Source organism: Onthophagus taurus, chromosome 1 (assembly GCF_036711975.1).
Source record: "Onthophagus taurus isolate NC chromosome 1, IU_Otau_3.0, whole genome shotgun sequence".
NCBI lineage: Eukaryota > Metazoa > Arthropoda > Insecta > Coleoptera > Scarabaeidae > Onthophagus > Onthophagus taurus.
In genome coordinates, this window is record NC_091966.1 from 40,774,605 (window position 1) to 40,798,846 (window position 24,242).

The following is a 24,242-nucleotide window of genomic DNA, read 5'->3' on the forward strand; positions in this document are numbered from 1 at the left end:
CAATCAAACTTTTTCAACAACACGATTTTAAAAAATTCTTTTCTAACAAATTATTTACTTCACAATAAATTATCATACATCGTTTTAAAGAGAACATTTTAAGCTATCATATAAGATATAACTCGCTTCTTAACTCCACGAAATAAAGGAAAAGTGATTATTTAAAAATTGACATCAATAGAAATGGTTTTTAACCTAACCTCAATGCACAATTTTTTTCAAGATTATTTTTCTCCAAAGTTTCATTATTAACATATAGGATATGTTACACCATCTTATAGAGGACATTTCAAACTTTAATTTAATATATAAATCACTACTTTACGTCCAAAAATAAACCGGAAGTGATTTTTTAAAATTTACTTAGTAAAAACGTCATCCGATCAAACTTTTTCAACAACACGATTTTTAAAAATTCTTTTCTAACAAATTATTTACTTCACAATAAATTATCATACATCGTTTTAAAGAGAACATTTTAAACCTTCATACAAGATATAACTCGTTTCTTAACTCCAAGAAATAAAGGAGAAGTGATTTTTTTAAATTGACATCAATTTAAATGGTTTTCAACCTAACCTCAATGCACAATTTTTTTCAAGATTCTTTTTCTTCAAAGTTTCATTATTAACATATGGGATATGTTACACCATCTTATAGAGGACATTTCAAACTTTAATTTAACATATAAATCACTTCTTTACGTCCAGAAATAAACCGGAAGTGATTTTTTAAAATTTACAACGTAAAAACGTCATCCAATCAAACTTTTTCAACAACACGATTTTAAAAAATTCTTTTCTATCAAATTATTTCCTTCACAATAAGTTATCATACATCGTTTTAAAGAGAACATTTTAAGCTATCATATAAGATATAACTCGTTTCTTAACTCAAAGAAATAAAGGAGAAGTGATTTTTTTAAAATTGACATCAATAAAAATGGTTTTCAACCTAACCTCAATGCAAAATTTTTTCAAGATTCGTTTTCTCCCAAGTTTCATTATTAACATATAGGTTATGTTACACCATCTTCTAGAGGACATTTCAAACTTTAATTTAATATATAAATCACTACTTTACGTCCAAAAATAAACCGGAAGTGATTTTTTAAAATTTACATCGTAAAAACGTCATCCAATCAAACTTTTTCAACAACACGATTTTTAAAAATTCTTTTCTAACAAATTATTTACTTCACAATAAGTTATCATACATATTTTTAAAGAGAACATTTTAAGCTTTCATACAAGATATAACTCGTTTCTTAACTCCAAGAAATAAAGGAGAAGTGATTTTTTTAAATTGACATCAATTTAAATGGTTTTTAACCTAACCTCAATGCACAATTTTTTTCAAGATTATTTTTCTCTAAAGTTTCATTATTAACATATAGGATATGTTACACCATCTTATAGAGGACATTTCAAACTTTAATTTAACATATAAATCACTTCTTTACGTCCAGAAATAAACCGGAAGTGATTTTTTAAAATTTACATCGTAAAAACGTCATCCAATCAAACTTTTTCAACAACACGATTTAAAAAAATTCTTTTCTATCAAATTATTTCCTTCACAATAAGTTATCATACATCGTTTTAAAGAGAACATTTTAAGCTATCATATAAGATATAACTCGTTTCTTAACTCCATGAAATAAAGGAAAAGTGATTATTTAAAAATTGACATCAATAGAAATGGTTTTTAACCTAACCTCAATGCACAATTCTTTTCAAGATTATTTTTCTCCAAAGTCTCATTATTAACATATAGGATATATTACACCATCTTATAGAGGACATTTCAGACTTTAATTTAATATATAAATCACTACTTTACGTCCAAAAATAAACCGGAAGTAATTTTTTAAAATTTACATCGTAAAAACGTCATCCAACCAAACTTTTCAACAACACGATTTTAAAAAATTCTTTTCTAACAAATTATTTACTTCACAATAAGTTATCATACATATTTTTAAAGAGAACATTTTAAGCTTTCATACAAGATATAACTCGTTTCTTAACTCCAAGAAATAAAGGAGAAGTGATTTTTTTAAATTGACATCAATTTAAATGGTTTTTAACCTAACCTCAATGCACAATTTTTTTCAAGATTATTTTTCTCTAAAGTTTCATTATTAACATATAGGATATGTTACACCATCTTATAGAGGACATTTCAAACTTTAATTTAACATATAAATCACTTCTTTACGTCCAGAAATAAACCGGAAGTGATTTTTTAAAATTTACATCGTAAAAACGTCATCCAATCAAACTTTTTCAACAACACGATTTAAAAAAATTCTTTTCTATCAAATTATTTCCTTCACAATAAGTTATCATACATCGTTTTAAAGAGAACATTTTAAGCTATCATATAAGATATAACTCGTTTCTTAACTCCATGAAATAAAGGAAAAGTGATTATTTAAAAATTGACATCAATAGAAATGGTTTTTAACCTAACCTCAATGCACAATTCTTTTCAAGATTATTTTTCTCCAAAGTCTCATTATTAACATATAGGATATATTACACCATCTTATAGAGGACATTTCAGACTTTAATTTAATATATAAATCACTACTTTACGTCCAAAAATAAACCGGAAGTAATTTTTTAAAATTTACATCGTAAAAACGTCATCCAACCAAACTTTTTCAACAACACGATTTTTAAAAATTCTTTTCTAACAAATTATTTCCTTCACAATAAATTATCATACATCGTTTTAAAGAGAACATTTTAAGCTATCATATAAGATATAACTCGTTTCTTAACTCCACGAAATAAAGGAAAAGTGATTATTTAAAAATTGACATCAATAGAAATGGTTTTTAACCTAACCTCAATGCACCATTTTTTTCAAGATTCTTTTTCTTCAAAGTTTCATTATTAACATATGGGATATGTTACACCATCTTATAGAGGACATTTCAAACTTTAATTTAATATATAAATCACTTCTTTACGTCCAGAAATAAACCGGAAGTGATTTTTTAAAATTTACATCGTAAAAACGTCATCCAATCAAACTTTTTCAACAACACGATTTTAAAAAATTCTTTTCTAACAAATTATTTACTTTACAATAAGTTATCATACATCGTTTTAAAGAGAACATTTTAAGCTATCATATAAGATATAACTCGTTTCTTAACTCCATGAAATAAAGGAAAAGTGATTATTTAAAAATTGACATCAATAGAAATGGTTTTTAACCTAACCTCAATGCACAATTTTTTTCAAGATTATTTTTCTCCAAAGTTTCATTATTAACATATAGGATATGTTACACCATCTTATAGAGGACATTTCAAACTTTAATTTAATATATAAATCACTACTTTACGTCCAAAAATAAACCGGAAGTGATTTTTTAAAATTTACTTAGTAAAAACGTCATCCGATCAAACTTTTTCAACAACACGATTTTTAAAAATTCTTTTCTAACAAATTATTTACTTCACAATAAATTATCATACATCGTTTTAAAGAGAACATTTTAAACCTTCATACAAGATATAACTCGTTTCTTAACTCCAACAAATAAAGGAAAAGTGATTATTTAAAAATTGACATCAATAGAAATGGTTTTTAACCTAACCTCAATGCACAATTCTTTTCAAGATTATTTTTCTCCAAAGTCTCATTATTAACATATAGGATATATTACACCATCTTATAGAGGACATTTCAGACTTTAATTTAATATATAAATCACTACTTTACGTCCAAAAATAAACCGGAAGTAATTTTTTAAAATTTACATCGTAAAAACGTCATCCAACCAAACTTTTTCAACAACACGATTTTTAAAAATTCTTTTCTAACAAATTATTTCCTTCACAATAAATTATCATACATCGTTTTAAAGAGAACATTTTAAGCTATCATATAAGATATAACTCGTTTCTTAACTCCACGAAATAAAGGAAAAGTGATTATTTAAAAATTGACATCAATAGAAATGGTTTTTAACCTAACCTCAATGCACCATTTTTTTCAAGATTCTTTTTCTTCAAAGTTTCATTATTAACATATGGGATATGTTACACCATCTTATAGAGGACATTTCAAACTTTAATTTAATATATAAATCACTTCTTTACGTCCAGAAATAAACCGGAAGTGATTTTTTAAAATTTACATCGTAAAAACGTCATCCAATCAAACTTTTTCAACAACACGATTTTAAAAAATTCTTTTCTAACAAATTATTTACTTCACAATAAATTATCATACATCGTTTTAAAGAGAACATTTTAAGCTATCATATAAGATATAACTCGCTTCTTAACTCCACGAAATAAAGGAAAAGTGATTATTTAAAAATTGACATCAATAGAAATGGTTTTTAACCTAACCTCAATGCACAATTTTTTTCAAGATTATTTTTCTCCAAAGTTTCATTATTAACATATAGGATATGTTACACCATCTTATAGAGGACATTTCAAACTTTAATTTAATATATAAATCACTACTTTACGTCCAAAAATAAACCGGAAGTGATTTTTTAAAATTTACTTAGTAAAAACGTCATCCGATCAAACTTTTTCAACAACACGATTTTTAAAAATTCTTTTCTAACAAATTATTTACTTCACAATAAATTATCATACATCGTTTTAAAGAGAACATTTTAAACCTTCATACAAGATATAACTCGTTTCTTAACTCCAAGAAATAAAGGAGAAGTGATTTTTTTAAATTGACATCAATTTAAATGGTTTTCAACCTAACCTCAATGCACAATTTTTTTCAAGATTCTTTTTCTTCAAAGTTTCATTATTAACATATGGGATATGTTACACCATCTTATAGAGGACATTTCAAACTTTAATTTAACATATAAATCACTTCTTTACGTCCAGAAATAAACCGGAAGTGATTTTTTAAAATTTACAACGTAAAAACGTCATCCAATCAAACTTATTCAACAACACGATTTTAAAAAATTCTTTTCTATCAAATTATTTCCTTCACAATAAGTTATCATACATCGTTTTAAAGAGAACATTTTAAGCTATCATATAAGATATAACTCGTTTCTTAACTCAAAGAAATAAAGGAGAAGTGATTTTTTTAAAATTGACATCAATAAAAATGGTTTTCAACCTAACCTCAATGCAAAATTTTTTCAAGATTCGTTTTCTCCCAAGTTTCATTATTAACATATAGGTTATGTTACACCATCTTCTAGAGGACATTTCAAACTTTAATTTAATATATAAATCACTACTTTACGTCCAAAAATAAACCGGAAGTGATTTTTTAAAATTTACATCGTAAAAACGTCATCCAATCAAACTTTTTCAACAACACGATTTTTAAAAATTCTTTTCTAACAAATTATTTACTTCACAATAAGTTATCATACATATTTTTAAAGAGAACATTTTAAGCTTTCATACAAGATATAACTCGTTTCTTAACTCCAAGAAATAAAGGAGAAGTGATTTTTTTAAATTGACATCAATTTAAATGGTTTTTAACCTAACCTCAATGCACAATTTTTTTCAAGATTATTTTTCTCTAAAGTTTCATTATTAACATATAGGATATGTTACACCATCTTATAGAGGACATTTCAAACTTTAATTTAACATATAAATCACTTCTTTACGTCCAGAAATAAACCGGAAGTGATTTTTTAAAATTTACATCGTAAAAACGTCATCCAATCAAACTTTTTCAACAACACGATTTAAAAAAATTCTTTTCTATCAAATTATTTCCTTCACAATAAGTTATCATACATCGTTTTAAAGAGAACATTTTAAGCTATCATATAAGATATAACTCGTTTCTTAACTCCATGAAATAAAGGAAAAGTGATTATTTAAAAATTGACATCAATAGAAATGGTTTTTAACCTAACCTCAATGCACAATTCTTTTCAAGATTATTTTTCTCCAAAGTCTCATTATTAACATATAGGATATATTACACCATCTTATAGAGGACATTTCAGACTTTAATTTAATATATAAATCACTACTTTACGTCCAAAAATAAACCGGAAGTAATTTTTTAAAATTTACATCGTAAAAACGTCATCCAACCAAACTTTTCAACAACACGATTTTAAAAAATTCTTTTCTAACAAATTATTTACTTCACAATAAGTTATCATACATATTTTTAAAGAGAACATTTTAAGCTTTCATACAAGATATAACTCGTTTCTTAACTCCAAGAAATAAAGGAGAAGTGATTTTTTTAAATTGACATCAATTTAAATGGTTTTTAACCTAACCTCAATGCACAATTTTTTTCAAGATTATTTTTCTCTAAAGTTTCATTATTAACATATAGGATATGTTACACCATCTTATAGAGGACATTTCAAACTTTAATTTAACATATAAATCACTTCTTTACGTCCAGAAATAAACCGGAAGTGATTTTTTAAAATTTACATCGTAAAAACGTCATCCAATCAAACTTTTTCAACAACACGATTTAAAAAAATTCTTTTCTATCAAATTATTTCCTTCACAATAAGTTATCATACATCGTTTTAAAGAGAACATTTTAAGCTATCATATAAGATATAACTCGTTTCTTAACTCCATGAAATAAAGGAAAAGTGATTATTTAAAAATTGACATCAATAGAAATGGTTTTTAACCTAACCTCAATGCACAATTCTTTTCAAGATTATTTTTCTCCAAAGTCTCATTATTAACATATAGGATATATTACACCATCTTATAGAGGACATTTCAAACTTTAATTTAATATATAAATCACTACTTTACGTCCAAAAATAAACCGGAAGTGATTTTTTAAAATTTACTTAGTAAAAACGTCATCCGATCAAACTTTTTCAACAACACGATTTTTAAAAATTCTTTTCTAACAAATTATTTACTTCACAATAAATTATCATACATCGTTTTAAAGAGAACATTTTAAACCTTCATACAAGATATAACTCGTTTCTTAACTCCAACAAATAAAGGAAAAGTGATTATTTAAAAATTGACATCAATAGAAATGGTTTTTAACCTAACCTCAATGCACAATTCTTTTCAAGATTATTTTTCTCCAAAGTCTCATTATTAACATATAGGATATATTACACCATCTTATAGAGGACATTTCAGACTTTAATTTAATATATAAATCACTACTTTACGTCCAAAAATAAACCGGAAGTAATTTTTTAAAATTTACATCGTAAAAACGTCATCCAACCAAACTTTTTCAACAACACGATTTTTAAAAATTCTTTTCTAACAAATTATTTCCTTCACAATAAATTATCATACATCGTTTTAAAGAGAACATTTTAAGCTATCATATAAGATATAACTCGTTTCTTAACTCCACGAAATAAAGGAAAAGTGATTATTTAAAAATTGACATCAATAGAAATGGTTTTTAACCTAACCTCAATGCACCATTTTTTTCAAGATTCTTTTTCTTCAAAGTTTCATTATTAACATATGGGATATGTTACACCATCTTATAGAGGACATTTCAAACTTTAATTTAATATATAAATCACTTCTTTACGTCCAGAAATAAACCGGAAGTGATTTTTTAAAATTTACATCGTAAAAACGTCATCCAATCAAACTTTTTCAACAACACGATTTTAAAAAATTCTTTTCTAACAAATTATTTACTTCACAATAAATTATCATACATCGTTTTAAAGAGAACATTTTAAGCTATCATATAAGATATAACTCGCTTCTTAACTCCACGAAATAAAGGAAAAGTGATTATTTAAAAATTGACATCAATAGAAATGGTTTTTAACCTAACCTCAATGCACAATTTTTTTCAAGATTATTTTTCTCCAAAGTTTCATTATTAACATATAGGATATGTTACACCATCTTATAGAGGACATTTCAAACTTTAATTTAATATATAAATCACTACTTTACGTCCAAAAATAAACCGGAAGTGATTTTTTAAAATTTACTTAGTAAAAACGTCATCCGATCAAACTTTTTCAACAACACGATTTTTAAAAATTCTTTTCTAACAAATTATTTACTTCACAATAAATTATCATACATCGTTTTAAAGAGAACATTTTAAACCTTCATACAAGATATAACTCGTTTCTTAACTCCAAGAAATAAAGGAGAAGTGATTTTTTTAAATTGACATCAATTTAAATGGTTTTCAACCTAACCTCAATGCACAATTTTTTTCAAGATTCTTTTTCTTCAAAGTTTCATTATTAACATATGGGATATGTTACACCATCTTATAGAGGACATTTCAAACTTTAATTTAACATATAAATCACTTCTTTACGTCCAGAAATAAACCGGAAGTGATTTTTTAAAATTTACAACGTAAAAACGTCATCCAATCAAACTTATTCAACAACACGATTTTAAAAAATTCTTTTCTATCAAATTATTTCCTTCACAATAAGTTATCATACATCGTTTTAAAGAGAACATTTTAAGCTATCATATAAGATATAACTCGTTTCTTAACTCAAAGAAATAAAGGAGAAGTGATTTTTTTAAAATTGACATCAATAAAAATGGTTTTCAACCTAACCTCAATGCAAAATTTTTTCAAGATTCGTTTTCTCCCAAGTTTCATTATTAACATATAGGTTATGTTACACCATCTTCTAGAGGACATTTCAAACTTTAATTTAATATATAAATCACTACTTTACGTCCAAAAATAAACCGGAAGTGATTTTTTAAAATTTACATCGTAAAAACGTCATCCAATCAAACTTTTTCAACAACACGATTTTTAAAAATTCTTTTCTAACAAATTATTTACTTCACAATAAGTTATCATACATATTTTTAAAGAGAACATTTTAAGCTTTCATACAAGATATAACTCGTTTCTTAACTCCAAGAAATAAAGGAGAAGTGATTTTTTTAAATTGACATCAATTTAAATGGTTTTTAACCTAACCTCAATGCACAATTTTTTTCAAGATTATTTTTCTCTAAAGTTTCATTATTAACATATAGGATATGTTACACCATCTTATAGAGGACATTTCAAACTTTAATTTAACATATAAATCACTTCTTTACGTCCAGAAATAAACCGGAAGTGATTTTTTAAAATTTACATCGTAAAAACGTCATCCAATCAAACTTTTTCAACAACACGATTTAAAAAAATTCTTTTCTATCAAATTATTTCCTTCACAATAAGTTATCATACATCGTTTTAAAGAGAACATTTTAAGCTATCATATAAGATATAACTCGTTTCTTAACTCCATGAAATAAAGGAAAAGTGATTATTTAAAAATTGACATCAATAGAAATGGTTTTTAACCTAACCTCAATGCACAATTCTTTTCAAGATTATTTTTCTCCAAAGTCTCATTATTAACATATAGGATATATTACACCATCTTATAGAGGACATTTCAGACTTTAATTTAATATATAAATCACTACTTTACGTCCAAAAATAAACCGGAAGTAATTTTTTAAAATTTACATCGTAAAAACGTCATCCAACCAAACTTTTCAACAACACGATTTTAAAAAATTCTTTTCTAACAAATTATTTACTTCACAATAAGTTATCATACATATTTTTAAAGAGAACATTTTAAGCTTTCATACAAGATATAACTCGTTTCTTAACTCCAAGAAATAAAGGAGAAGTGATTTTTTTAAATTGACATCAATTTAAATGGTTTTTAACCTAACCTCAATGCACAATTTTTTTCAAGATTATTTTTCTCTAAAGTTTCATTATTAACATATAGGATATGTTACACCATCTTATAGAGGACATTTCAAACTTTAATTTAACATATAAATCACTTCTTTACGTCCAGAAATAAACCGGAAGTGATTTTTTAAAATTTACATCGTAAAAACGTCATCCAATCAAACTTTTTCAACAACACGATTTAAAAAAATTCTTTTCTATCAAATTATTTCCTTCACAATAAGTTATCATACATCGTTTTAAAGAGAACATTTTAAGCTATCATATAAGATATAACTCGTTTCTTAACTCCATGAAATAAAGGAAAAGTGATTATTTAAAAATTGACATCAATAGAAATGGTTTTTAACCTAACCTCAATGCACAATTCTTTTCAAGATTATTTTTCTCCAAAGTCTCATTATTAACATATAGGATATATTACACCATCTTATAGAGGACATTTCAGACTTTAATTTAATATATAAATCACTACTTTACGTCCAAAAATAAACCGGAAGTAATTTTTTAAAATTTACATCGTAAAAACGTCATCCAACCAAACTTTTTCAACAACACGATTTTTAAAAATTCTTTTCTAACAAATTATTTCCTTCACAATAAATTATCATACATCGTTTTAAAGAGAACATTTTAAGCTATCATATAAGATATAACTCGTTTCTTAACTCCACGAAATAAAGGAAAAGTGATTATTTAAAAATTGACATCAATAGAAATGGTTTTTAACCTAACCTCAATGCACCATTTTTTTCAAGATTCTTTTTCTTCAAAGTTTCATTATTAACATATGGGATATGTTACACCATCTTATAGAGGACATTTCAAACTTTAATTTAATATATAAATCACTTCTTTACGTCCAGAAATAAACCGGAAGTGATTTTTTAAAATTTACATCGTAAAAACGTCATCCAATCAAACTTTTTCAACAACACGATTTTAAAAAATTCTTTTCTAACAAATTATTTACTTTACAATAAGTTATCATACATCGTTTTAAAGAGAACATTTTAAGCTATCATATAAGATATAACTCGTTTCTTAACTCCATGAAATAAAGGAAAAGTGATTATTTAAAAATTGACATCAATAGAAATGGTTTTTAACCTAACCTCAATGCACAATTTTTTTCAAGATTATTTTTCTCCAAAGTTTCATTATTAACATATAGGATATATTACACCATCTTATAGAGGACATTTCAGACTTTAATTTAATATATAAATCACTACTTTACGTCCAAAAATAAACCGGAAGTAATTTTTTAAAATTTACATCGTAAAAACGTCATCCAACCAAACTTTTTCAACAACACGATTTTTAAAAATTCTTTTCTAACAAATTATTTCCTTCACAATAAATTATCATACATCGTTTTAAAGAGAACATTTTAAGCTATCATATAAGATATAACTCGTTTCTTAACTCCACGAAATAAAGGAAAAGTGATTATTTAAAAATTGACATCAATAGAAATGGTTTTTAACCTAACCTCAATGCACCATTTTTTTCAAGATTATTTTTCTCCAAAGTTTCATTATTAACATATAGGATATGTTACACCATCTTATAGAGCACATTTCAAACTTTAATTTATTATATAAATCATTTCTTTAAATCCTGAAATAAACCGGAAGTAATTTTTTAAATTTACATAAAATTATCGAAAAAAAATTTTAACACGATTTTTTAAAATTCTTTTCTAACAAATGCCATCATTTCACAATAGGTTATCATACATCATTTTAAAGAGCACATTTTAAGCTTTCATACAAGATATAACTCATTTCCTAACTGCCAAAAATACAACAGAGGTGATTTTTTAAATTAACATCGTTCCAACCTAATCTTTATTTACAATCTGTATCAAACACATTTTCTTCTCAATTCTATTATTAACATATCGATTATGTTACATTATCTTGAAGAGGACATTTTAAACTTTAATTTAATATATAAATCACTTCTTCATTTCTAGTGATAAATCGGAAGTGAATTTTTAAAGTAATTATATCCAATTTACCTTATTGCGTATTAGCCCAGACAAATTTTGTGTTATAACTTCTTAAAGGAAGTTGAATTAATTTCTTCTTGGTGCCAGTAGTCTGAAGGCAGGCTTAAAAATGGAATTCGAAGGAGTTCAGACGACTTCCTATTACCGAGAGATCTATTTATAAACTTTAGATGGCGAGTTCGTCTGCGAAAAACGGCTTGGTTAGCGATGGCCGATGAACTGTCTCCGTTCTTGAACCTCGGTTTCTTGTTTTCGCTTCCAACCGATCCCCGGCTATTTGTTCCGCTACAGTAGAGATCTAATTACGGTAATGCCGCCAGTATCTCGATGAAACATCACCAAAAATAATTAAAAAAAGATTAAAACGAATATAACGCCCCAGGTTATTTCTTATAATTTGTTATGTAAAGAATTCAAATAAAAATGTTGCGTAATAAATCTTTTTTTAAACGAAAGTACTTTTTTTGTTGTTTATCTCTTGTTACCCAAAACCGCGTAACTTTGAGGTTACTCGCCGGTAGAATACAAAGTTATTCGTGGAGATCTACACGAAACGAATACTTAAAACGTTTAAAGTTACACACACGTCAAGTCGCGAGGTTATCCATTATTCATGTTTTTTGGAAGGAAACGCGTCGATCTCTCAATGAAACAATTCGAAAGAAAGTAGAACCTCTCTCAAGACGTATACACGATTTGATGATAATGGCCTTTGTATTTTTTCTTTCTTTTTCGTTTTGAAAACTTGCACTTTTACAACAACGAACCGACCGAAACAATTCTATCATTTACCTTCTATCTAACTCCGTGGGAGTAATTAAAGACTTTCACCGATTCTTAAAGTTATAATCTTATACAATGGTGTGTATAAAAGAATAATAATCATTATTTTCCAATCAAGTTCACTTTCTTTAAAAGATTTTTTTGCATGAATTAGATACAATTTATGCAAAATTAAAAGTTATGACTTGTTATTTTTTAGGAACGGTAAAAGTATTTATGAAATTCTTTGTCGTTATAACCGTTTTAAAAGAACAATGGTTATGTCGACATTCCCTTTCTCATTCTTCTTCAGTGATACGTACTCACATGTTCCCAAGAGCAACGGTTTGTTACCGTGAAGTTCGCGAACTTCGCAAAGATACTGTTAGTGCTTTCAATTGAAATTGTTTCGAGGTAACACATTAATGTCGGTTAAGAACAAATCATTATTATTTTAGAGGCGAAAATCTTTTTTTGCAATAATCGCGTCTTTGCGAGGATTTATAGAGTTTGTATGTACAAGATCGTGTGTAACAACTTCTCTCTCCGGTTCAAAATGTCAACGGCATTGCGTTGGCGTCTCTCGCCACACCTTTGTGACTTATATCTTTGCCCTACTAACATTATATAACTGTTTATATCTTCAGATCCGGAGTCAGCTTCATTTTACTACCATGAAACCAACCCTGACACAATCGATAAATTTTAATGAATACAATTAATGTTATGAAATATGTATTGTAAAGAAAGAACGCTCAAGATATGCACATCTGTACGCAAAGTTATTATATTGCATTTTTCTCCTAAATTGTATTATTAATATATAAGTCATGATATACTGCCTTAAAAAGGATATTTTGAGCTTTAATTTAAGATATAAATGATTTCTTTTAAAATTGACATCAATAAAATAAAAATGTAATAAATGTTAATTTAAAAAGATCACTTCTCCTTTATTTGTTGCAGTTAAGAGACGATTTATATCTTATATGAAAGCTTAAAACGAACTCTTTAAAACGGTGTATGACAACCTATTATGAAATAAGAAATTTGTTAGAAAAGAATTTTTAAAAATCATGTTGTTAAAAAAGTTTGGTTGGATGAGATTTTTACGATGTAAACTTTAAAAAATCACTTCCGGTTTATTTCTGGATGTGAAGAAATGATTTATACTTTAAATTATAGTTTAAAATGTGCTCTTTAAGATGGTGTAATATAACCTATATGTTAATAATGAAACTTGAGAGGAAAATAATTTTGAAAAAATTATGCATTGAGGTTAGGTTGAAACCCATTTTTATTGATGCCAATTTAAAAAAATCACTTCTCCTTTATTTCTTGGAGTTAAGAAACGAGTTATATCTTATATGATAGCTTAAAATGTGCTCTTTAATATGTTGTATAATAACTTATTGTGAAGTAAATAATTTGTTAGAAAAGAATATTTAAAAATCGTGTTGTTAAAAATGTTTGGTTGGATGATGTTTTACAGTATAAATTTTAAAAAATCACTTCCGGTTTATTTCTTGACGTTAAGAAATGATTTATATGTTAAATTATAGTTTAAAATGTCCTCTTTAAGATGCTATAACATAAACTATATGTTAATAATGAAACTTGGGAGAAAAATAATTTTGAAAAAATTGTGCATTGAGGTTAGGTTGAAACCCATTTTTATTGATGCCAATTTAAAAAAATCACTTCGCCTTTATTTCTTAGAATTAAGAAACGAGTTATATCTTATATGATAGTTTAAAATCTTCTCTTTAAAACGATATATGACAACCTGTTGTGAAATAAGAAGTTTCTTAGAAAAGAGTATTTGAAAATCGTGTTGTTAGAAAAGTTTTGGTGGATGATGTTTTTAAGATGTAAACTTTAAAAAATCACTTCCGGTTTATTTCTGGATGTGAAGAAATGATTGATATGTTAAATTAAAGTTTAAAATCTCCTCTTTAAGATGGTATAACATAACCTATATGTTAATGATGACATTTTGGAGAAAAAGAATCTTGAAAAAATTGTGCATTGAGGTTAGGTTGAAAACCATTTTTATTGATGTCAATTTAAAAAAAATCACTTCTCCTTTATTTCTTGGAGTTAAGAAACGAGTTATATCTTATATGCTAGCTTAAAATGTTCTGTTTAAAATGATGTATGACAAGCTATTGTGAAATAAAAAGTTTGTTAAAAAAGAATGTTTAAAAATCGTGTTGTTAAAAAAGTTTGGTTGGATGATGTTTTACAATATAAATTTTAAAAAATCACTTCCGGTTTATTTCTGGACGTGAAGAAATAATTTATATGTTAAATTATAGTTTAAAATGTCCTCTTTAAGATGCTATAACATAACCTATATGTTAATAATGAAACTTGGGAGAAAAATAATTTTGAAAAAATTGTGCATTGAGGTTAGGTTGAAAACCATTTTTATTGATGTCAATTTTAAAAAAATCACTTCTCCTTTATTTCTTGGAGTTAAGAAACGAGTTATATCTTATATGATAGTTTAAAATCTTCTCTTTAAAACGATATATGACAACCTGTTATGAAATAAGAAGTTTGTTAGAAAAGAATATTTGAAAATCGTGTTGTTAGAAAAGTTTTGGTGGATGATGTTTTTAAGATGTAAATTTTAAAAAATCACTTCCGGTTTATTTCTGAACGTTAAGAAGTGATTTATATATTAAATTATAGTTTAAAATGTCCTCTTTAAGATGGTGTAACACAACCTATATGTTAATAATGAAACTTGGGAGAAAAAGAATGTTAAAAAAATTGTTCATTGAGGTTACGTTGAAAACCATTGTTATTGATGTCAATTTTAAAAAATATCTTCTCCTTTATTTCTTGGAGTTAAGAAACGAGTTATATCTTATATGCTAGCTTAAAATGTTCTGTTTAAAATGATGTATGACAACCTATTGTGAAATAAAAAGTTTGTTAAAAAAGAATGTTTAAAAATCGTGTTGTTAGAAAAGATTTGGTGGATGATGTTTTTACGATGTAAACTTTAAAAAATCACTTCCAGTTTATTTCTGAATGTGAAGAAATGATTTATATGTTAAATGAAAGTTTGAAATGTCCTTTACAAGATAGTGTAACATAACTTATATGTTAATAATAAAACTTGGGAGAAAAAGAATGTTAAAAAAATTGTGCATTGAGGTTACGTTGAAAACCATTGTTATTGATGTCAATTTTAAAAAATATCTTCTCCTTTATTTCTTGGAGTTAAGAAACGAGTTATATCTTATATGCTAGCTTAAAATGTTCTGTTTAAAATGATGTATGACAACCTATTGTGAAATAAAAAGTTTGTTAAAAAAGAATGTTTAAAAATCGTGTTGTTAGAAAAGATTTGGTGGATGATGTTTTTACGATGTAAACTTTAAAAAATCACTTCCAGTTTATTTCTGAATGTGAAGAAATGATTTATATGTTAAATGAAAGTTTGAAATGTCCTTTACAAGATAGTGTAACATAACTTATATGTTAATAATAAAACTTGGGAGAAAAAGATTCTTGAAAAAATTTTTCATTGAGGTTAGGTTAAAAATCATTTTTATTGATGTCAATTTTTAAATAATCACTTTTCCTTTATTTCTTGGAATTAAGAAACGGGTTATATCTTATATGATAGCTTAATATGCTCTCTTTAAAACAATATATGACAATCTATTGTGAAATAAAAAGTTTGTTAGAAAAGAATGTTTAAAAATCGTGTTGTTAGAAAAGTTTTAATGGTTGACGTTTTTACGATGTAAACTTTAAAAAATCACTTCCGGTTTATTTCTGGATGTGAAGAAATGATTTATATGTTAAATTATAATTTAAAATGTACTCTTTAAGATGGTATAACACAACCTATATGTTAATAATGAAACTTGGGAGAAAAAGAACGCAAAGAAATGAGCGAGAGAGAATATATCTTTATTCGGTTACAGACCTACATTTGTATATACATAGGTCTTTCCGCCGTAGAATATTATTACAAACATACATATTCATAATTTTTATATACATAAGGCATTATTTTTCATTATATGTCACTAACTTTTTCTAATAGTGTACTCTTCTGCCCGGGATTTTCTCGTTGTTTCTAGGTAAGCACATATAATTCAATAAATGTCTATTCAATGTTCTATCGAAACATTTTTGTTGTAGCAGTTCGTGTCTTTCTGTTATGTTTGTCCGTTTGCCTTTTTATTTTGAATGTTGTGTAGTGAGTTCTTCTGATGGCGTATCTTTGTTATTATCCTTAAGCATCTTCTTTCCGCTTTATTAATAACGTCAAGTGTTTGTTTCGGTGCACTGGTAGTTAGGACATGTCCATAACCCAACAAAGGTCTCACTATTCCTTTGTAGATGTGTACGGCCGTTTTAGTGGAAATTCCTTTATTCTTCGAGTGTTTTTCTTTGTAGTGTTTTTTAAGACGTAGTTTCTTGTCTAAGATCTAAGATGTTCTGTTTGGATGTAGGGAGAGTCTTCTTTGATGTTGTGGTATGGTAGTAAGAGTTGGAATTTGGAAGGGTTGGGTTGTAGTCTCCATTTGAATAGCCAGGCAAGTGTCGCGTTGTAGAATGTGCATTTCTTTTGTTGTTTCATTTAGGATTTTTACGTGGGTGACCAATGTCGTGTCATCCGCGTATTGTAGGATATATCGATTTGGCTCGAATAGGGAATGGTTTGGAGCAAAAATGTCGAAACAGTAAATATTGTATAGAGTCGGTGATAGAGGAGAGCCTTGAGGAACGCCTTATAAAGGACAAAACGGGTTAGAATATGTATTGTTGATTTTTATACATAATTGTCGTTCATTTAAAAAGTCAGTTGTGATTCTGATCAGATATGGGTTTACATTTAGAAGATTCATTTTGTAAATTATTCCCTTATGCCACACGCTGTCAAAAGCTTTGTTGATGCCCAAAAAGTTTATTTTGTAAGTGTGCTGTCTCGATGTTGTTGAATAATATTGAAAGAGAATTGGTATAGTTCGTTTTTTTTCTATAATACTTGTCAATGTAAATTTTTTGGGGTTTCTGTTGGTATTATCTAGGACCCTTATAAAATTTATGTTGTTTTCCTGATTTTTAGTAACATTTTCAATAACTAAATAGTTGAGGTTAAAATACTAATAAATTTTTAGATAAATACGATTTTAACGAAGTACATATTTATTGTAAAAGCGTTTTTTATGCACCTTTTCTTTTTGAATAACGAAAGCTCAAACGTCAGTGTGACATATCTATTTCAAAACATGATAAAACAAAACTCCCTGTTAATTTTGCCAACTTTACAACAATTTGACAGGTATTATAGAAAAAAAATGAACTATATGTAGGGATTTTTGAATCAAATCAAATCATGAATCATGAGTCATGCCCTGCGGTGTTTTTTCCTTTATGAATATGTATATTGTATTCGTCTTCGCTAATATCTGAGATAGACTTATTGTATATTGGAGCTGTTAGATACCCTGCGTACTAATTATCGATAAAATTCTGGTGGTCTTTGTCGAATCGTGAGTTTTCTCTCGGTGTGAATGCGTCTAGCGAAGAAATGATTTATATATATTAAATTAAGTTTGAAATGTCCTCTACAAGATGGTTTAACATAACCTATATGTTAATGCTAAAACTTGGGAGAAAAAGAATCTTGAAAAAATTGTGCATTAAGGTTAGATGGAAAACAATTTTTATTGATGTCAAATTTAAAAAATCACTTCTCCTTTATTTCTAGGAGTTAAGAAACGAGTTATATCTTAAATTAAAGCTTAATATATCCTCTTCAAGACGATATACCACAAGCTCCATGTTAGTTATAGCATTTATAAGAAAACAACTTCTAAATACGAGCCACTTTGACACGAAGAGAATCGGATATTTCCGCATATTTGTATCCTTCAAGTATTGAGATGATATCTGAGTCTTTAGTAATGAATAATGATTAAGAGTAACACCTAGAATATTTGCACTATGTTGTAACTTTTTCAACACCTTCTTTATTACAGATCAACGATCCTTCAGTGTCAGGATGTTATAATAATAGATAAAACAAATAAGTAATAATAAAATAAAAACATTTGTTGAATAAATTTAAAAAAGATAAAGCTTGGAGTTCTTAAGAACCACTTTTTAAATGCAACGTTGAGAGTTGTGCGGTCAAGAGATGGTGACCGCCTTTCCAAACGGTATACGAAGTATTAATTATCGCGCTCGTAATTGAATTATGGACGTCAGAAAGTTAATAAGAAGTATTTCCTACTGTGTTCACCACAACTCCAAGTATCCCATAAATTTAAAACCTTTATAATTGTGAATATGGATGATACATCAATATTAAACTTATTTTAAACTTTCTAAGATTGAATTAAATACAACGTGAGTACAAAAAAAGGTAAATTGTTGTAGGAAGTAAAAATCAATAAATGAAAATAGGTAGTAAATAAAAATTGTACCAGTTAAAGAAATCCATTTAAACTTTAAAGACTGTCGGCTACTACCAGTGTAGAGAATGTAGAGAAAAGGTATCGACAACCATAAAAGTTAAAAGTCCGGCTCCTATGGCCATTAGTAGACGGCTCCCGTCGTAACAGGTACAACTTCTCTCAACGCCTATGTGTGTGTCTCTCTTGTGACTTCTCTCCGACTTCCCGGAAGCTGGCACCGTTATTTTTATTGAATTTCTGGCTAATTCGAACTCGTTACACGCCCGACATACTTCGGATGCCACCGAAAGCTCGCTCGCGCGGATCTAATTTAATTACGTGACTACTCCCCATAGCTAAACGTTTTCAGACGATAAGATTCGTTTTGCATAATAAAATCGTCGAATTAGTCAACTATCGTCATCTAATGGCATGTTTCTTTCTCAATAAATTCAGCGATATGATTGAAAAAGTTAATTAACAATTTCCACAAGTTCCCCTTTCTTTTGAACTTGCGCTACGACATTTTCGTGGACGCAGTAAATTTGAATGTTTATTTATCAGACCTGTATTTACAGAACGACGAAAATCTGATAGAATATTGAGAAAAAACATATTGGGCAAAAATTAACATTTTCCCATAATATAAGTGTCAAAAAAGATGCAAATTCAAAAATTCCTGGAAGCTGTATTTATTGAAATTGAGGAATGAGACTTATTCTAAATTAAAGCTCAAAGCTTTCTTTTTAAAATGATCTATAATAATTGTTGGGTTGGATTGGAAAAATATTGAGAAAAAAAATGTTGAAATAAAACTTACATTTTCGTATAACCTAAAAGTGTCAAAAAAGATACTAATTTAAAAATTCGTGGAAGCCGTATTTATTGAAATTAAGGAATGAGACTTATTCTAAATTAAAGCTCAAAGCTTTCTCTTTAAAATGATGGATAATAATTGTTGGGTTGGATTGGAAAAATATTGAGAAAAAAAATGTTGAAATAAAACGTACATTTTCGTATAACCTAAAAGTATCAAAAAAGATGCTAATTTAAAAATTCCTAGAAGCCGTATTTATTGAAATTAAGGAATGAGACTTATTCTAAATTAAAGCTCAAAGCTTTCTCTTTAAAATGATGGATAATAATTGTTGGGTTGGATTGAAAAAATATTGAGAAAAAAAATGTTGAAATAAAACGTACATTTTCGTATAACCTAAAAGCGTCAAAAAAGATACTAATTTAAAAATTTCTGGAAGCCGTATTTATTGAAATTAAGGAATGAGACTTATTCTAAATTAAAGCTTAAAGCTTTCTCTTTAAAATGATGCCTAATACTTGTTGGGTTGAATTGGAAAAATGTTGAGAAAAAAAATGTTGAAACAAAACTTACATTTTCGTATAACCTAAAAGTATCAAAAAAGATGCTAATTTAAAAATTCCTAGAAGCCGTATTTATTGAAATTAAGGAATGAGACTTATTCTAAATTAAAGCTCAAAGCTTTCTCTTTAAAATGACGTATAATAATTGTTGGGTTCGATTGGAAAAATATTGAGAAAAAAGATATTGAAACAAAACCTACATTTTCGTATAACCTAAAAGTGTCAAAAAAGATGATAATTTAAAAATTTCTGGGAACCCTGTTTATTGAAATTAAGGAATGAGACTTATTTTAAATTAAAGCTTAATGCTTTCTTTTTAGAATGATCTATAATAATCGTTGCGTTGTATTGGGGAAATATTGAGAAAAATAATGTTGAAACAAAACTTACATTTTCGTATAACCTAAAAATGTCAAAAAAGGTGCTAATTTAAAAATTTCTGGAAGCCGTGTTTATTGAAATTAAGGAATGAGACTTATTTTAAATTAAAGCTCAAAGCTTTCTCTTTAAAATGGTGTATAATAATTGTTCGGTTGGATTGGAAAAATATTGAGAAAAAAAATGTTGAAATAAAACTTACATTTTCGTATAACCTAAAAGCGTCAAAAAAGATACTAATTTAAAAATTCCTGGAAGCCGTATTTATTGAAACTAAGAAATGAGACTTATTCTAAATTAAAGCTCAAAGCTTTCTCTTTAAAATGATGTATAATAATAGTTGGGTTCGATTGGAAAAATATTGAGAAAAAAGATGTTGAAACAAAACTTACATTTTCGTATAACCTAAAAGTATCAAAAAAGATGCTAATTTAAAAATTCGTGGAAGCCGTATTTATTGAAATTAAGGAATGAGACTTATTCTAAATTAAAGCTCAAAGCTTTCTCTTTAAAATGATGTATAATACTTGTTGGGTTGGATTGCAAAAATATAGAGAAAAAAAATGTTGAAACAGAACTTACATTTTCGTATAACCTAAAAGTATCAAAAAAGATGCTAATTTAAAAATTCGTGGAAGCCGTATTTATTGAAATTAAGGAATCAGACTTATTCTAAATTAAAGCTCAAAGCTTTCTCTTTAAAATGATGGATAATAATTGTTGGGTTGGATTGGAAAAATATTGAGAAAAAAAATGTTGAAATAAAACTTACATTTTCGTATAACCTAAAAGTGTCAAAAAAGATACTAATTTAAAAATTCCTGGAAGCCGTATTTATTGAAATTAAGGAATGAGACTTATTCTAAATTAAAGCTTAAAGCTTTCTTTTTAAAATGATCTATAATAATTGTTGGGTAGGATTGGAAAAATATTGAGAAAAAAAATGTTGAAACAAACTTACATTTTCGTATAACCAAAAGTGTCAAAAAAAATGATAATTTAAAAATTTCTGGGAACCCTGTTTATTGAAATTAAGAAATGAGACTTATTTTAAATTAAAGCTTAATGCTTTCTTTTTAGAATGATCTATAATAATCGTTGCGTTGTATTGGGGAAATATTGAGAAAAATAATGTTGAAACAAAATTTACATTTTCGTATAACCTAAAAATGTCAAAAAAGGTGCTAATTTAAAAATTTCTGGAAGCCGTGTTTATTGAAATTAAGGAATGAGACTTATTTTAAATTAAAGCTCAAAGCTTTCTCTTTAAAATGGTGTATAATAATTGTTGGGTTGGATTGGAAAAATATGGAGAAAAAAAATTTTGAAACAAAACTTACATTTTCGTATAACCAAAAGTGTCAAAAAAGACGGTAATTTAAAAATTTCTGGGAACCCTGTTTATTGAAATTAAGGAATGAGACTTATTTTAAATTAAAGCTCAATGCTTTCTTTTTAAAATGATCTATAATAATCGTTGCGTTGTATTGGAGAAATATTGAGAAAAATAATGTTGAAACAAAACTTACATTTTCGTATAACCTAAAAGTATCAAAAAAGATGCTAATTTAAAAATTCGTGGAAGCCGTATTTATTGAAATTAAGGAATGAGACTTATTCTAAATTAAAGATCAAAGCTTTCTCTTTAAAATGATGTATAATAATTGTTGGGTTCGATTGGAAAAATATTGAGAAAAAAGATGTTGAAACAAAACTTACATTTTCGTATAACCTAAAAGTATCAAAAAAGATGCTAATTTAAAAATTCGTGGAAGCCGTATTTATTGAAATTAAGGAATGAGACTTATTCTAAATTAAAGCTCAAAGCTTTCTCTTTAAAATGATGTATAATAATTGTTGGGTTCAATTGGAAAAATATTGAGAAAAAAGATGTTGAAACAAAACTTACATTTTCGTATTACCTAAAAGTATCAAAAAAGATGCTAATTTAAAAATTCGTGGAAGCCGTATTTATTGAAATTAAGGAATGAGACTTATTCTAAATTAAAGCTCAAAGCTTTCTCTTTAAAATGATCTATAATAATTGTTGGGTTGGATTGGAAAAATATTGAGAAAAAAAATGTTGCATTACTTAAACGTCGATATAGGGCAGCCTTGTTTTCGGCTCAATGCACCTTTCAGGGTTACCGATGATGTTAATACCTCAGCTCTGCCGTATCTGCCGTATTTGCGCATAAGTTCTCTCTTGTTCGTGTTTTCTTTCTCTTTTCATGTTCTTTTCTGTTTTGTCTATGTTTATGTTTATTATTTTTAAGGGGGTGATTGTGGAAGAACGATAGACTATCGAACATCACCTTTTGTTCATAAATTTAGATATGTAAAAATTTTTTGTATTTTCAATAATATGTACCATGTACCTATATCGATTTTTGTGAACAATAAACTTGTTTATTATTATTATTATTATTATTATTATTAAATAAAACTTACATTTTCGTATAACCTAAAAGTATCAAAAAAGATGCTAATTTAAAAATTCGTGGAAGCCGTATTTATTGAAACTAAGAAATGAGACTTATTCTAAATTAAAGTTCAAAGCTTTCTCTTTAAAATGATGTATAATAATTGTTGGATTGGATTGGAAAAATATTGAGAAAAAAAATGTTGAAACAAAACTTACATTTTCGTATAACCTAAAACTATCAAAAAAGATCCTAATTTAAAAATTCCTGGAAGCCGTATTTATTGAAATTAAGGAATGAGACTTGTTTTAAATATTATATAATATATAATATTGAAGCTCAATGCTTCAATGCTCAATGATCTGTAATAATCTCTAGTTCAGTGCGGATTGTGTCATTTTTTATACAGATTCTTTCTTGTATAGTAGAAAGTACCGACAGCTCTAAATGCGCCGAATAGATGACTATAGTTTAAAATGAGTGTTTAAAACTACCGGTACTTTAAAGTACCGTCGGGACACAAAGGGTTAATATCCATAGAGATAATTAAAATGTATATCAAATCAAGTATCAAATTACTTTTTTGTTGTTAAAAATTAAAACGAAATGGAATTTGTTCCGTTAGAGGTCACAAAATAATTTTTAGTGGTTTAGCAACATCTAATTCCTGTTAGGAGATTTCTTGGGAAATTCGTTAAGTTGCTTTTACTGTTACCGTGTTACTCATATTTTTATCAAAATAAATTTAAACAGGAATGTAGACATAAATGCAAACATAAACGTAAACATATCACGTTCCTCTTCCTGAATCTATTTCTTTAATACATGAAATAATTTCAGAAACCATATTTTCCAAACCCACTCACCATGAAATGCAAAACGTGTTTCCCGTTAACTCAACTAAAGATTTTTGAAATTTTTATCTAAAGATTTATCTAGATAAATTGTAAATACTTAGAAGAGGGGATTGTTGAAGAATTTAAAATCGCCCTTTGTTGTTGTCATTGGCTAACGTTTTGCAAAGGAAGTAAAAGAAAAATAACAATGGGTTTATACAGCCTCCGCGCCTCCCATTCCAAGAAATGTCTTCATTAACAATACGCTAACGTCTCATTAATAGAGTGAATTTTTCTAAGCGCGA

At 26.9% G+C, this 24,242-nt stretch overlaps 1 protein-coding gene across 2 annotated transcripts in view; it reads right to left on the bottom strand.

Annotated features, from left to right (window-relative positions):
• The window catches only part of LOC111416632 (Rho guanine nucleotide exchange factor at 64C), a 145,535-nt gene that overhangs the window by 44,051 nt on the left and 77,242 nt on the right, over window positions 1-24,242 (bottom strand). The gene's annotated exons all lie outside the window — the stretch shown is intronic.